Below are 12483 nucleotides of genomic sequence, written 5' to 3'. Positions count from 1 at the left end.
TCTGAGCAGACCCAGAAGCTCATGGTTAAGCCAAGGGGGTCTCTTGTTCTGCCTGCATGCAGACTGCATGTATTAGTATACATACACTTGAGGCAGTTGATGTTTTGATTCTCATTTAGGAAGATAGGTAAGACACATTCTACAGTGCTCTGATTGACCTGTTTTTTTTCCCAATTAGTTGTGGTGATGGTGGCATGGGCATTGTTGTACTCAGTCCCTCCCCCCAAGTCCTTTAGTTTAAAGCCCACCTCACTATGTTGGTCAGGCTACTGCCACAGACTCTCCCGCCTCTTCTAGATAGGTGTATTCCATCCCAACCCAGCAGGTTGTAGTCCTCATAGAAGGGTTGTTTCATCATAAAAGCCAAAATCCTTGCAGCAGTACCAGACACTCAGCCAGAAACTGACCTGCATTATGCATTTATTCCTGTCTTCCCCTATTCCTTGAACTGGTAATATGGAACAAAATATTATTTGGGCACCAAGGTTCTTCCCTTTCTTCCCCAGAGCCTTACAGTCTTTCTTGATTCTGCCTAGGTTAGGGCTTACAGTGTCATTCATGCCCGTATGAAAGAGTGATATTAGATGGTGGTCTGTGCTCTTGACAAGACGTGGCACTCTTTGCAGCACCCCAGATCTTAGCTTCCAGAAGGCAGCAGACCTCATGTGAATCCCTGCCAGGCTGAGCAGATGGGTGCCTCAGTGCCCTTTAACAGAGAGTTGGCCACAACAAGCACACTTCGTTTCTTTTTTGCAATATGCATCATCTGCTGTTGGTTCAGTTGCAACTTGTGGGTCTTGCTTGTGGGTGTCTACTGTTGTTAAGGCTTATTACGAGCTGCAAATGAGTCAAACTCTCTGAGGACTGGGACTGAGGACAGCCTTCCTGTAAAGCAGAATGAGAAACAACCTCACTAGCTCTAAAATAGAGCTGTAAATTCTCATACAATATAGCCGTCCATGACAAATAGGGATTGGAACTGCTGATCTCGTAAGTCTCTTCTCTAAGTGTTTTATTTCTAGATCTTAATTTTCATTCTTGATTTGCAATACATCCCCAAGAGAGACCTTGGAAGGAGTAGATCCAGTTGCAGAGGCTAAATCTGAACTAGTCCTACAGTAAGCATATAAATTCCTGCTTCTGCTTATTACTTTTCAGGCAGCCATTGATTTCTATAATGCATTTGATTTTCTCCTCTCTGAAATTGTTTTTCAATAAGGTGATGTAGTACCTCTTCACATGTTCAATTTCCAGATAGAGTGAGTTTCATCAGTTTCTTACTTAAGTGGTGCTTTTATAAACTGGCTTGCTGTTTCTTATTTGGAACTTCATCCATTGCATTCATACAGCACAGAAACTATTTGTACCAAAATTACAGGTCACCATGAATCTGTCTATGTGATCTTCCTGTCCACGCTAGCAGTAAGATTCTTCTTGTAGATTGTGATCAGAACAAAGAGGCAGTAATCTCAGACTATACAGGTTTCATCATTAAAGACTATTGTAAAGGAGGTCAGCAACTTAATAACCTCTGGAGCTCTAACAAGATAGGTTTGTACAAAAAGAGACAGGAAAATGTTAAAACAAAGAGCAGTTATGCAGCCTGGATACTGAAATGAAATGTTTGCATTTCTCATTACAGTAGGCTGTTTAAATAAATATTTGAATACAGGTGCATAGATTTGAACACTAACAGATTCTTCTTTCGAATACCTTAATTTACTGCAATAAACGGGATTGGAATGAAGTTTTCCATCTCTGTGTGGAAAGTTTAGCTACAAATTTATGCTAGTAATTAGATAAGTATTTGTTGGAAGAACTTTTATTTATTGGGAGACTTAAAAAGTTCATAAACGTAAACACTTTTTTTTCTAATTATAAGATTACTTCACGAGATGGAAGCTAGTTAGCTTTCACTAACACCTTTATTTCACTGAGTGAAAGTGAATAGTCATTTCTACAAAATAGACTTAATCATCTATAAATACAGAGAAGAAACCCAAATCTTAGTGGTTTGACTTCTGAATTAAGAACTGCAATTCATTCGTCATGTGCTAGTCCTTCCCCTTTATTCTCTTCTGCAAGGAATGCAAAGAGTCTTTCAGTAGGTTCTTTTCTGGGTATAGTGTAGCACATACTGCCACATTTATGCATAACCTGGGAGATAAAATTAAGAAATGTGTTGCAAAAAGATTAGCACTGTTCTTCTAGGTTTTTTTTTACTCCTGTGAAATTCCCTTGCCCCCACCAACAGATGAAGAGATTAAGTGACCTGGCTTTATGCTTCTAACAAGAACTAAAAAGAGAAGCAATATAATAAATCACAGAACAGAGTCTTTCCACGGAAATTTTCTTTAGGGTTGGGGGGTTTGTCCCCCAGCTCAAGACACTCTTTGACACAAATGTTCAAACAGTTCAGTACTTAATTTTTTTCCAGCCTGTGCTATAGAAATATCAGGTCCAGAGTTCACTTGTTTTTTTAGTAAAGCACTGAAATCTCTCTGCAGTAGCACACTGGCAGCAAGTAGGACTCAACAGCCTCTCTTGAAGGTATAAAAGCTCAAAATGTGGCTCCCTGCCTTTTTCTGGGGAGCATCCTTTGAATCTGTGGGATATGGGATACACACTCAGTTCTGCAAAAGCTGCAATAATATACTCATTTGTAATTAATGTTCACGTGCACTTTTTGCTGTTGGTCTCGTTGCAGTTACCTACTCATACCCACAGAGGATGCTCATGGATAACTCAGAAGTTAGCAGCACAAGGGCTGGAGGGCTGCTTGTTGGACACCTGTAGCAGCCACAGTAACTTTAATGCAGTTTACAGCCTGTAAGCTTGCTTTGAGGCAGATCAAACAGACATAGAAACACTAGTCAAGAGTTTTAATTCTAGACTTACAATAGTCTCCTCTAATACAAGAACGTTTATATCGTTTTATTGCCGTTCTAAGTTGACTACACAGTACTGAATGGACAGGTAATGCTCATACTGCTTACATCTTCTTCAGCTTCTTGCATTCCCTTCTCCAAATGAGCCAAATGCTGAATCTTTCAAATTCAAGTCCTTGAGCCATATTCATCAATTACTTCCAGTCTCAGAGTACTAAATAGGCACCCCGTAACAATTAAACGTCACAGGCTGCTGTGCCAAGACCAAGACCTGTGTGCAACATCCACTCCTCCCAGAATCTCCCCAGTACAACCTTCTTTGGTTTTTGATTCTCCAAAGCTCCTAGGAATTGTTACAGCATAACCAGGTGAGAATAGAGGATTTCAGAGGGTCTGCCACTATTCTTTTATTCATTTATTTTAATGTAAATCTGTGAAAAGCAGCAAGACCGGTTTACCCCCACCCCTTTGGCTTTTGGTTGATTCATCCAGGGTACCAGAATCCGTTCTTTTAATTTCCAAAGCAGTTTCTGCTACTCTGAAGTGACTTGATGGAGATGATATGAAAGAAGAAGTTCTTTTAGTCTAAAAACTCTATTCAGAATAGGCAGCATCTTGGCCAGAGTACTTCCTTATTTCTTCCAGGAAAATATGAAATGGTATGTGACACAGCCCACATAAAAAAACCTCCAAAACTGCTAATTTAATTCACAGTGAGCACTAAAAACTCCACAGCTGTAGATCTGAACCTCATTACAAAAACAAATTTTTTCATATTGGCTACTAATACACACAGCTCAAATAGTGACACTGCCCTGTCAATTCCCACTGAATCTACTGAGGCAAAGCTTCCAAACTGCCAAAAATTTTACAGGCATGGGGAAAGACTGGATAAAACACCTCGCCAATTCATGTCACCACACTGCCTTTCCTCAGGCATGCCCTCTGTATGGCACCCCAACACAGCTGGGACTTCATCATCGGACACATACCGCCAGAAAGAGCATTCATTCTGGAGAGGAAGCATTTATTCATATGCCAGCGTGAGTATACTTTCAGTCTAATAATATAACAGCTTCATCTCTACAAACTCCACAAGTCACTGCTAAGAAAACCTCACTATATGACGCCTTATCCCTTCACACTTTCTTTGGTGGCTGCAATTAATAAGCAATAGTAGGTACACCAGTATCCTTATGCAGGGTGGCCATCACAAAAAATACAGCATGATTAATCACTTTCCACACCAGGGAAGTAGATGGTTACCACTTGGATGTCCTCTTTCCACCTTATGAGAGAAACATGAGTTTTTGTAAGGTACAGTGAAAACAGTGACAAAGGGTGAGGATAAGGCTGAGGTGCTTAATGCCTTCTTTGCCTCAGTCTTTGATAGCAAGGTGAGATGTTTTCTGGGTACTCAACCTCACAAACCAGTAGACAGGGAGGAAGAGCAGAACAAAGCTCCCTTGGTTGAAGAAGGAAAAGTTAGAGACCTGCTAGGCAAATTAGATATTCACAAGTCTATGGGGCTGGGTGGGATTCACCTGAAGGTATTAAGGGAGCCGGCAGAGGTGCTTGCCAAACCCTTTTCCATCATCTATCAGCAGTCCTGGCTGACTGGGGAAGGTCCATCAGACTGGAGGCTGGCAGATGTTATACCCATTTACAAAAAGAGCTGGAGAGAGGATCCAGGAAACTACAGACCTGTCAGTCTGAACCCAGTGTTGGGGAAGGTCATGGAGCAGATCATCTTGGGTGACATCTCATAGTACAAACAGGACAACGGGGTGATCAGGCCCACTCAGCACAGGTTTATGAAAGGCAGGTCCTGCCAAACTAACCTGATCGCCTTCTATGACAAAGAGACCCATATGACAGATGAGAGGAGTGCTGTGGATGTAGTGTACCTGGACTTTAATAAAGCCTTTGACACAGTATCTCATTATCCTACTTGAGAAATTGGCTTCCTCTGGCCTGGACAGGCACACCGTCTGCTGACTTGAAAACTCATTGGATGGCCGGGCCCAAAGAGTGGTGGTAAATGGAGTTAACTCCAGCTGGAGGACCTGGATGGGGGGATCAAGTGCACCCTTAGCAAGTTTGTGGATGACATTATACTGAGAGGAAGTGTTGATCTGCTGGAGGGTAGCAAGACTCTACAGAGGGATCTGAACAGTCTGGATTGATGGTCTGAGGCCAACAGGATGAGGTTCAACACGGCCAAGTGCAGATTCCTGTACCTGGCACACAAAAACCCCGAGCAGCGCTACACGTTTGGAGAAGAGAGGCTAGAATGCTGCCTGGCAGAGAAGAAGCTGCGGATGCCAGCTGAACGTGAGCCAGCAGTGTGCCCAGGTGGCCAAGAAGGCCAATGGCATCTTGGCTTGGATCAGAAAGTGTGGCCAGCAGGTCCAGGGAGGTTATTCTGCCCCTGTACTCAGCACTGGTGAGGCTGAACCTCAAATCCTGTGTTCAGTTTTGGGCTTTTCGCTACAAGAAAGACATTGAAGTCCTGGAGTGTGTCCACAGAAGAGTGATGGGGATGGTGAAGGTGCTGGAGAACAAGTCTTCTGAAGAGCGGCTGAGAGAGCTAGGGGTGTTTAGCCTGGAGAAGAGGAGGCTGAGGGGAGACCTTATTGCTCTCTACAACTGCCTGAAAGGAGGTTGCAGAGAGGTGGGTGTTGGTCTCTTCTCTTGAGTGATAGGTGACAGGACAAGGGGGAATGGCCTCAAGCTGCCTCAGAGGAAGTTTAGACTGGACATTAGGAAAAATTTCTTCACAGAAAGGGCTCTCAGGCACTGGAACACGCTGCCCTGGGAGGTGGTTGAGTGACCACCTCTGGAGGTGTTTAAAAGGTGGGTAGATGAAGGGCTTGGCGACGTGATTTAGTTACAGACAGTTGGAGTCAATGATCTCAAAGGTCTTTTCCAACCTAATGATTCTACGATTCGATGATTCTACAGGACACAAATGTTGGTCGGGAACTCCATTTAACAGGACTCAGGGCTGGGACAGGAGACAGCATATGCGTACACAGCAGACAGTCAAAACAGACTATTATCTTTGTGCAAGAGCATAGGTCATTTTTACCATCTTTAGTTTCCATTTAGACTCGCTGAAGTCTATATGGGCTGCAAATATTTAGTAATGGTAATAACATGCTAATAAAACAAAATAGAAACAATCTAATTACATTTTAACGCAAAGAAATCCAACTACTCAAATCAGCAACATCATACCCTCAGCCCTACCCTATGCTCTTGAATTAAATCACTTGAGAAAGCAGCAAGCTTAGTGAAGCCTTTATGGTATTTTCCTACAGAAAAAAATAAATTAATACCCCTATCTGTAGCAGATGGAATCTGTAAATTAATCATTCCACAGGTACCACGGTCAGCCAGACCTGTAATAATACTTAGGGACTGTGAGCGATATGCTATTCAAAATCATAGCAAACATTTTGATTGCCTCAAGGTATACACCGAGAGATGTACAAGAATTCTCACAGACTTTCAATATCTGAGACCCCCCTACGCCACTCTCAGTGGCGGTTTCGCAGCTGCAAATCTGAGGGAGTAGTTAGAGAGATAGCACAAAGGCCTCACTCAGCAGCTGGGGAAGTGCATGGTTGAGTATCTCCGGCCTTCAAATGCTGCTGTTTGGACTGGGAAGGACTGATAGGTGTAGCAAGCATGACCTTTCCCACTTGTTGTTTTTCAGAGAGCTGGAAGGAAGAGAAATGAAATACTGGGTCACTGCGTGGTGCTTGCTAGTCTGAAGGAAGCACAGAAAGAAGTACAGGATTAAAATGGACATGGAGGCTACACCGCGCAAGGCAACTTGTCTGCTACAGACAGATACAGGATTATGCAGCCAGCAGGGGTTATAGGGTTCCTAGTCCCAGATGCTGCTCCCCACAGGCATGTCTGAGCTCAGCATGTCCTCAAGAAAGGCAAGGGTCTATGCCTAAACTCTCAGCCTGAGCACAAGCATCCAGGCAGTTTAGGTTTACCCCATTGTTGGCAAAATAAAGACAGAGATGAAGCGTCCCGTTTAGTGATGAGCGCCCGCTGCTGAGAAACTGGGTCTTCTCTAATGCAGTGGCTTGATATGTTTACTAAATATGCAGAGGAGGCTGCTGGAGCTCGTAAACAGGAGTGTAATCTGTGTGTACCCATAGGTGTTTGCCTTCAAAAGCCAGCTGCAAGTAGATAAGCTCGGCAAGCCATACTCTTGGCTGAAAATAGAACAGTAAAAAAAGAAAGCTAGTCTTGCAATTTCAGCAAAGATTTCTACTGGAATAGTCAAATACTTAGATTTTATAACCAGGTTACTTGGCTTTTGAAACTCTCAGGAGACGACACATCTTGCAGTTGGCTCTGCCTCAGTCAATGCTATTGCATTATGGAGTTCTGGGTGTAGGCTTCAAGCAATTCCTGTATCCACTCAGGACATAGTAGCTTCAACTTGCAGTATAATGTTTACCAAGTATTTGTGTTTATTAGTATCTACCTACAAAATATATCTCTATTCCAAGCAATGTTTTTCATCTTGAATTAGATTTTGGTAAAGATGATGAAATAAAACCTGGATTAACTACCTCTGAATAAAACACTATTAGTTAACCATGAACGCGTTTGCTGTCTAATCACCAGAGCAAACAGGATAAGGGTCAGCTAATAAAGAAACGTGTAATTATTATCAAGCCTAGGCTCCTTTAAAATGAACACAAATTCACTGTTCCTTTAAGATTATGTAGGTTCTTGCAAGTCAGCAGCAAAGACACACTGAGGGTGGTTTTGCAATCCTAACCAAAGAAGAGGGATTCAGAGCTCAGCTTGATGAAATCCTCAGTGATATATCCAGCAGGATGAGAAAGTGATTCTTCTTCTCAATCGGGCCACACTTGCAGTACTGAGACATCCCAAACTGGAAGCACTACAAGGCAGACATTGACATCTTGAAGCAAGCCCAGCAAACATCTATCAAGATGTCCGGAAGCTGGAAAACAAGGGCATAAAAAAAAAAAGGCTGAGAGAAATGTGTTTGTCCAGCCTCGAGAAGGCTCAATCTGGCTCTTAGTGCTATCTACAGCTGTCTAATGGGAAGGTGTAGGGAAGATGGAGTTTAACTCTTCCCAGGGATAAAACAAGAGGCAAAGGACAAAAGTAAATACAAATTCTGCATTTATATTCCAAGTAAGATACTAACACTTTTGGGTTACCCGAGACCAAATTTTCTGCTTCTATTTCTGCAATATTAGCAATAAATTTTTTATTGTAGAGCTGTCACTCAGCAAGAGTAAGGTAATCAGAATCTGATCCTTGACTGAAGAACACTGTTGCAACTATAGTTTGCTTCTTTTTTATGAAACTTGAAAACAAGGAAGAGAAGCTTCACACAAACTCGTGACAACATTTATACAGGAAGAACAACTCAGTCCAGCTTGATTTATGACATTATCAGTTTAATTAAGTTCTGGTCAAATGTAGGTATTATTCAACTAAATTAAAGGGTAGATCCAAAATCAATTTCTTCCTAAAAATGATGCATGCCATCTGCAAGAAAGAAGCCTTGTTAAAAACCATTGGGCTCATGTGCAGCAATCCCATCTGTATCTCAAGGATATTATTACTTGGGGAAGAAAAGCAGAAAAGCCTGCTTTTAAAGCTACATCATGTGTGCATACGGAACAAAGAAGAGATGGCCTTTAGTACATCTCTGTAAAAGAATAACCTCCAAGACCAAGGAAACAATGTTGAAATCTCTTACTCGGTGCTCCTATAAAGTCTTCCTTCAAGAAATAAGCTTTATGATTGACAGACTGAAATAGGAAACACATCTATGATTGCTTTGTCTTTCCTGATAACCATGCAGGTGCCTAGGGTCCACCTGGCACCAAATAAAATTACATATTGACCCTCAACACTAGCTTCAATCATAGGTTTCCTCTAACATCTTATATATGTGATCCATTTTAGCTCTATTTCTTTCCCTCACAACTAATACATGCCTCAAAGACTTAGCTCCTGAAAATAGTAGCTCTTTCCATATTTCAATGGAAAAAGGAGGGTGTTGTAGTTTTGTGTTCTATAAACATCTTTCTTAAATGCTGATATGTGCACAAGGTGTTCTTCATTTTTGCTACAGAATGAATATTTCACGCTCAGTTCCTTCCCTTTTCTATTTATGCATGAACAGCAAAGAAGACAGTACCCATGCAGTGTGTGTTACTGACCAGAAAGATATTTTTCTGCTGATGATGACTGCTTCAGTTGCAGTGCTTGGAGAACTCCTGCATGGCATTCCATAAAAGACAAAACAAATGTCATCATCATCCCTGACATGCACACACACACGTGTTCTCCCCCGCTGGGTCTGCAGAGAGTCTAAGCAACATAACCACAGGAGCACCCCTATCCTTTGTTCACCATCAGCTTCAGAATCCCCAGTGTGAGATAGTTCAAATTTCACCTTCTATATTAAATATATCTTTATTTTCAACATATACGTGATTGTCCTGCATCATACCAAACGTGATTCCCTTCCTGAGCAGGTTTGTGTGAGGGATTTAAGTTTTATTGCAGCATTGCTTCTATCTTTATCCATAACACATATAGAAGGCGTTCAGAATTTGGCACCAGACCCTGTGGAAGGAGTCTGAGGAAGGAACCAAGGAGCTCAAGATTTTTCACTGACTACACCTACAAGTAGAAAGAGAGGAATCCACTTCCCCAAAATCTTAAACCTTCTCAGTACGTAGCATAACCCATATGCACCGCTCTTTGGTTAGTAAAGGAATAATAAGGCTCTGTGAAAGCACAGCCTTTTTATTAGATCATGAAGAAGTCTAAAGCAGAAGTAGACTTTCCGATTACAGTAAAAACACAGAAGTTGCTACTTTTAAGAAACTTTTTCCACTGGTCTTTCAAAAATAATGCAGCAACTGACACTTATCACCAGTTTCCTATGACAAAGTCATGTTCTCCCACTCTGGTTTATTAAAAAATAGTAGTTTCTGAGTTCTTATTCGGAACATTTGAAAGTGTCAGTTTAACAGCCAAGAGATCTGAAACACGGCTGCACAGGCCAGTTGGATACATTTGAATTGCATTTCTCTGAAAATCAGATGGGAAAATGCTATCACTAACCCAAATTCATAAGTCCAGCTATTTTTTTAAGATTTGCCTCATTGGTATGATAGTAGCAACATTTTGGTTTTGCAAGGGGTCCCTGCTTCATCTATTCCAGGCATAAGTTGGAAGTCTTATTTACCACTTGCCTATATCCAGGGGAATTACTTGTTTGCACCAGTCGCATACTGCCTATCATAAATGAAAAAAAAAAAACCATACTCAGAGGTTAGGCATAGGTCTGTGGCATCACAATCTATGTTTAATCCTCTGCTGGAGCTACGCATGCAATGGGGTCTTTTCTACCAGTAATATAAATTAGGGGAAATATCTTTATTTCAGGGAAACTACTCCAGAAAAACATAGATGCCAGGGACACTTTTTCTAGGAAGGTACAATGGATGGCTTTTAGACTACTTCCTCCTCTGTAAAAAGGAATTGTATGCTAGATAACAGCTAGACTCTGCAGAAGAACTTGCAAGTACGTATGAACAAATGTAAAAGGACTGAAACATCAAAAACTGGGATGAGAAAAACAGTCATTGTTCCTAGAATCACTCTGAGAGTCAGGGGAATTGGAAATAAAAATTTAGGAAAAGACCTTTGAGCTAGCTGGTATTACTCAGCTGCAGTGGTATAACTCACGTGATACTCAACTCCGTGGCTACAGATGATTAAGAAATACAGAAATGATATGGAATTATTTAGAGTTACAAACAATTCAGAAATATAGGACATTGATTGTATACTAATTCATGTATTAAATTATAGATCATAAAATAGGACAATAGGCTATTGAAGAGTCTGAGGAACCAGAAATAGCAGTCCCCCTACTTGCTAAAACGTTCAGGAAAAAATGTGTCCATCTACAGAACGCCATTTTAGGAGGTCTTGGTGCTGTGGGATTACAAATAGATAAAATAGATGGAATTATACTGCTGCTTTCTCCATGTCGAAATAGAGTACAGTTCTGAGTATTATACATACTGGTTGCTTTCAAAGATCCAATCTCTCAAAGCTGAAGATAAAAGTTGAATGGAAAGAGATATTTAAGTACAAAGAATTGTAAATAATTACCCCTGCTTCTGTGTGGTCTTTCCAGAGTAACAGCAACCGTGTCTTTGTATCAGTTGAGTTGGTCCTACCAAAATGTCTGCTGCACCTACTCCATAGGTTACAAGCCTCAAAAAATGCAATGGTTTCTGATATGGGTGGAAATTATTTCTGAACATGTCAACGCGTAATTTTGATTGCTTGAGAAGATATTTAGCACCTACAAGGCCTGTAATACTAAGAACACCTTGCCAAATATCCCAAATTTATAGCAAGGCACTCTTTGCCTTTTTGTGCAGATCATAAACAATGAAGAAAGAAGAAAACATCCTCTGCACCACAAGATGGTCAGTGGAAATCCTGTAGAAATCCTGTGACTGATACAGTTTGGTTTATAAACCAGGACAAAGATTGATCAGGAATTCTTCAGACTTTCTTTGGTATACCAGGAAAAAAAAGTATAAAGTAGCTGGAAACCGGTAAAAAAGACTTTCATAGATGCTCCAAACTGACAATCATTACTGGACGTGGCTCTATTTATTAAAAAAATAAACCCAAAACATCAAGAACGAAGATATTTGTAGCAGCTGAGTATGTATGTGTGTATGGAAAATACTGGGCCAGCAGAAAGAACAATACTGGATAAAACCACCAATGAAGAAGTTAAAGAACTCACTAAAACTCCATGGTCATTAAAAATAAAGAAGAAAGGATGGAATTACTTGAATTTACCATACAAAAAAAAATCTTGTCCAAGAATTATAAATATAGTAAAAATATTGAGCGTGTTAACTGCTAATGGCCACAAACAGAGTAATTTATACGTCAATGTTTTTATATGGAGTTTGAAGTGAAGTTGAATTTTGAATTACTTCATCTTCCACAGAAAATTACATAATCTTTATTCTTATAAGGAACTGAGCGGATCCTAAACACTTTGTAAACTGCATCTTTCTAAACTTGTAAAATGGCAAGCTGACATCAACCTCGGGCAAGATCAAGGAAAGACTGCACCGTCAGAAAGGTATTAGAATGCAATAACACAACAAATGCCAAGAATTTTGGCTCATGGATGCCCTGGGTAGGTGACATATCAAAAAAAGTATCTGTGAAATTTATCTTTCTGATGGGAGCAGTTCAAATAAAAATTTGACAAAACCTCTTTGAATTATCTGCATATATCAGTATAGTTCATTGGAGAGGTAAACAAGATGTGAACTCACTATTTATAATGGGTTGTCCTGGGTGACATCTTAAGATTTGTTCGTTTCACTAACACCATTTTAACACAGGTAAATGCTATGCCATCTATCCAGAGAAACAGGCTGCAAGGCACATTGTTAGGGTAGAAGAGTGTGTTTTCTATGGATTTTGGGATGTCATTAGTCAAGAGGCAAAGTCCTCATAT

At 40.7% G+C, this 12483-nt stretch overlaps 1 long non-coding RNA gene across 2 annotated transcripts; it reads left to right on the top strand.

The window, feature by feature from the left end:
• Window positions 1-871: 871 nt before the first annotated feature.
• Window positions 872-12246, top strand: LOC128850489 (uncharacterized). Of its 2 annotated transcripts, none has more exons than XR_008447897.1 (3): window positions 872-990; window positions 3825-3931; window positions 11375-12246. It is a non-coding gene; the product is annotated as an uncharacterized LOC128850489 (long non-coding RNA). The 2 variants fall into 2 exon arrangements; XR_008447898.1 differs by lacking the exon at window positions 11375-12246 and adding an exon at window positions 6610-7291.
• The last annotated feature ends 237 nt before the right edge of the window (window positions 12247-12483 follow it).

This window comes from Cuculus canorus, chromosome Z, assembly GCF_017976375.1.
Source record: "Cuculus canorus isolate bCucCan1 chromosome Z, bCucCan1.pri, whole genome shotgun sequence".
In the NCBI taxonomy this organism is placed as follows: domain Eukaryota; kingdom Metazoa; phylum Chordata; class Aves; order Cuculiformes; family Cuculidae; genus Cuculus; species Cuculus canorus.
Note: the sequence above shows the minus strand (reverse complement) of the source record. Positions and strands in the feature narration are given on the sequence as shown.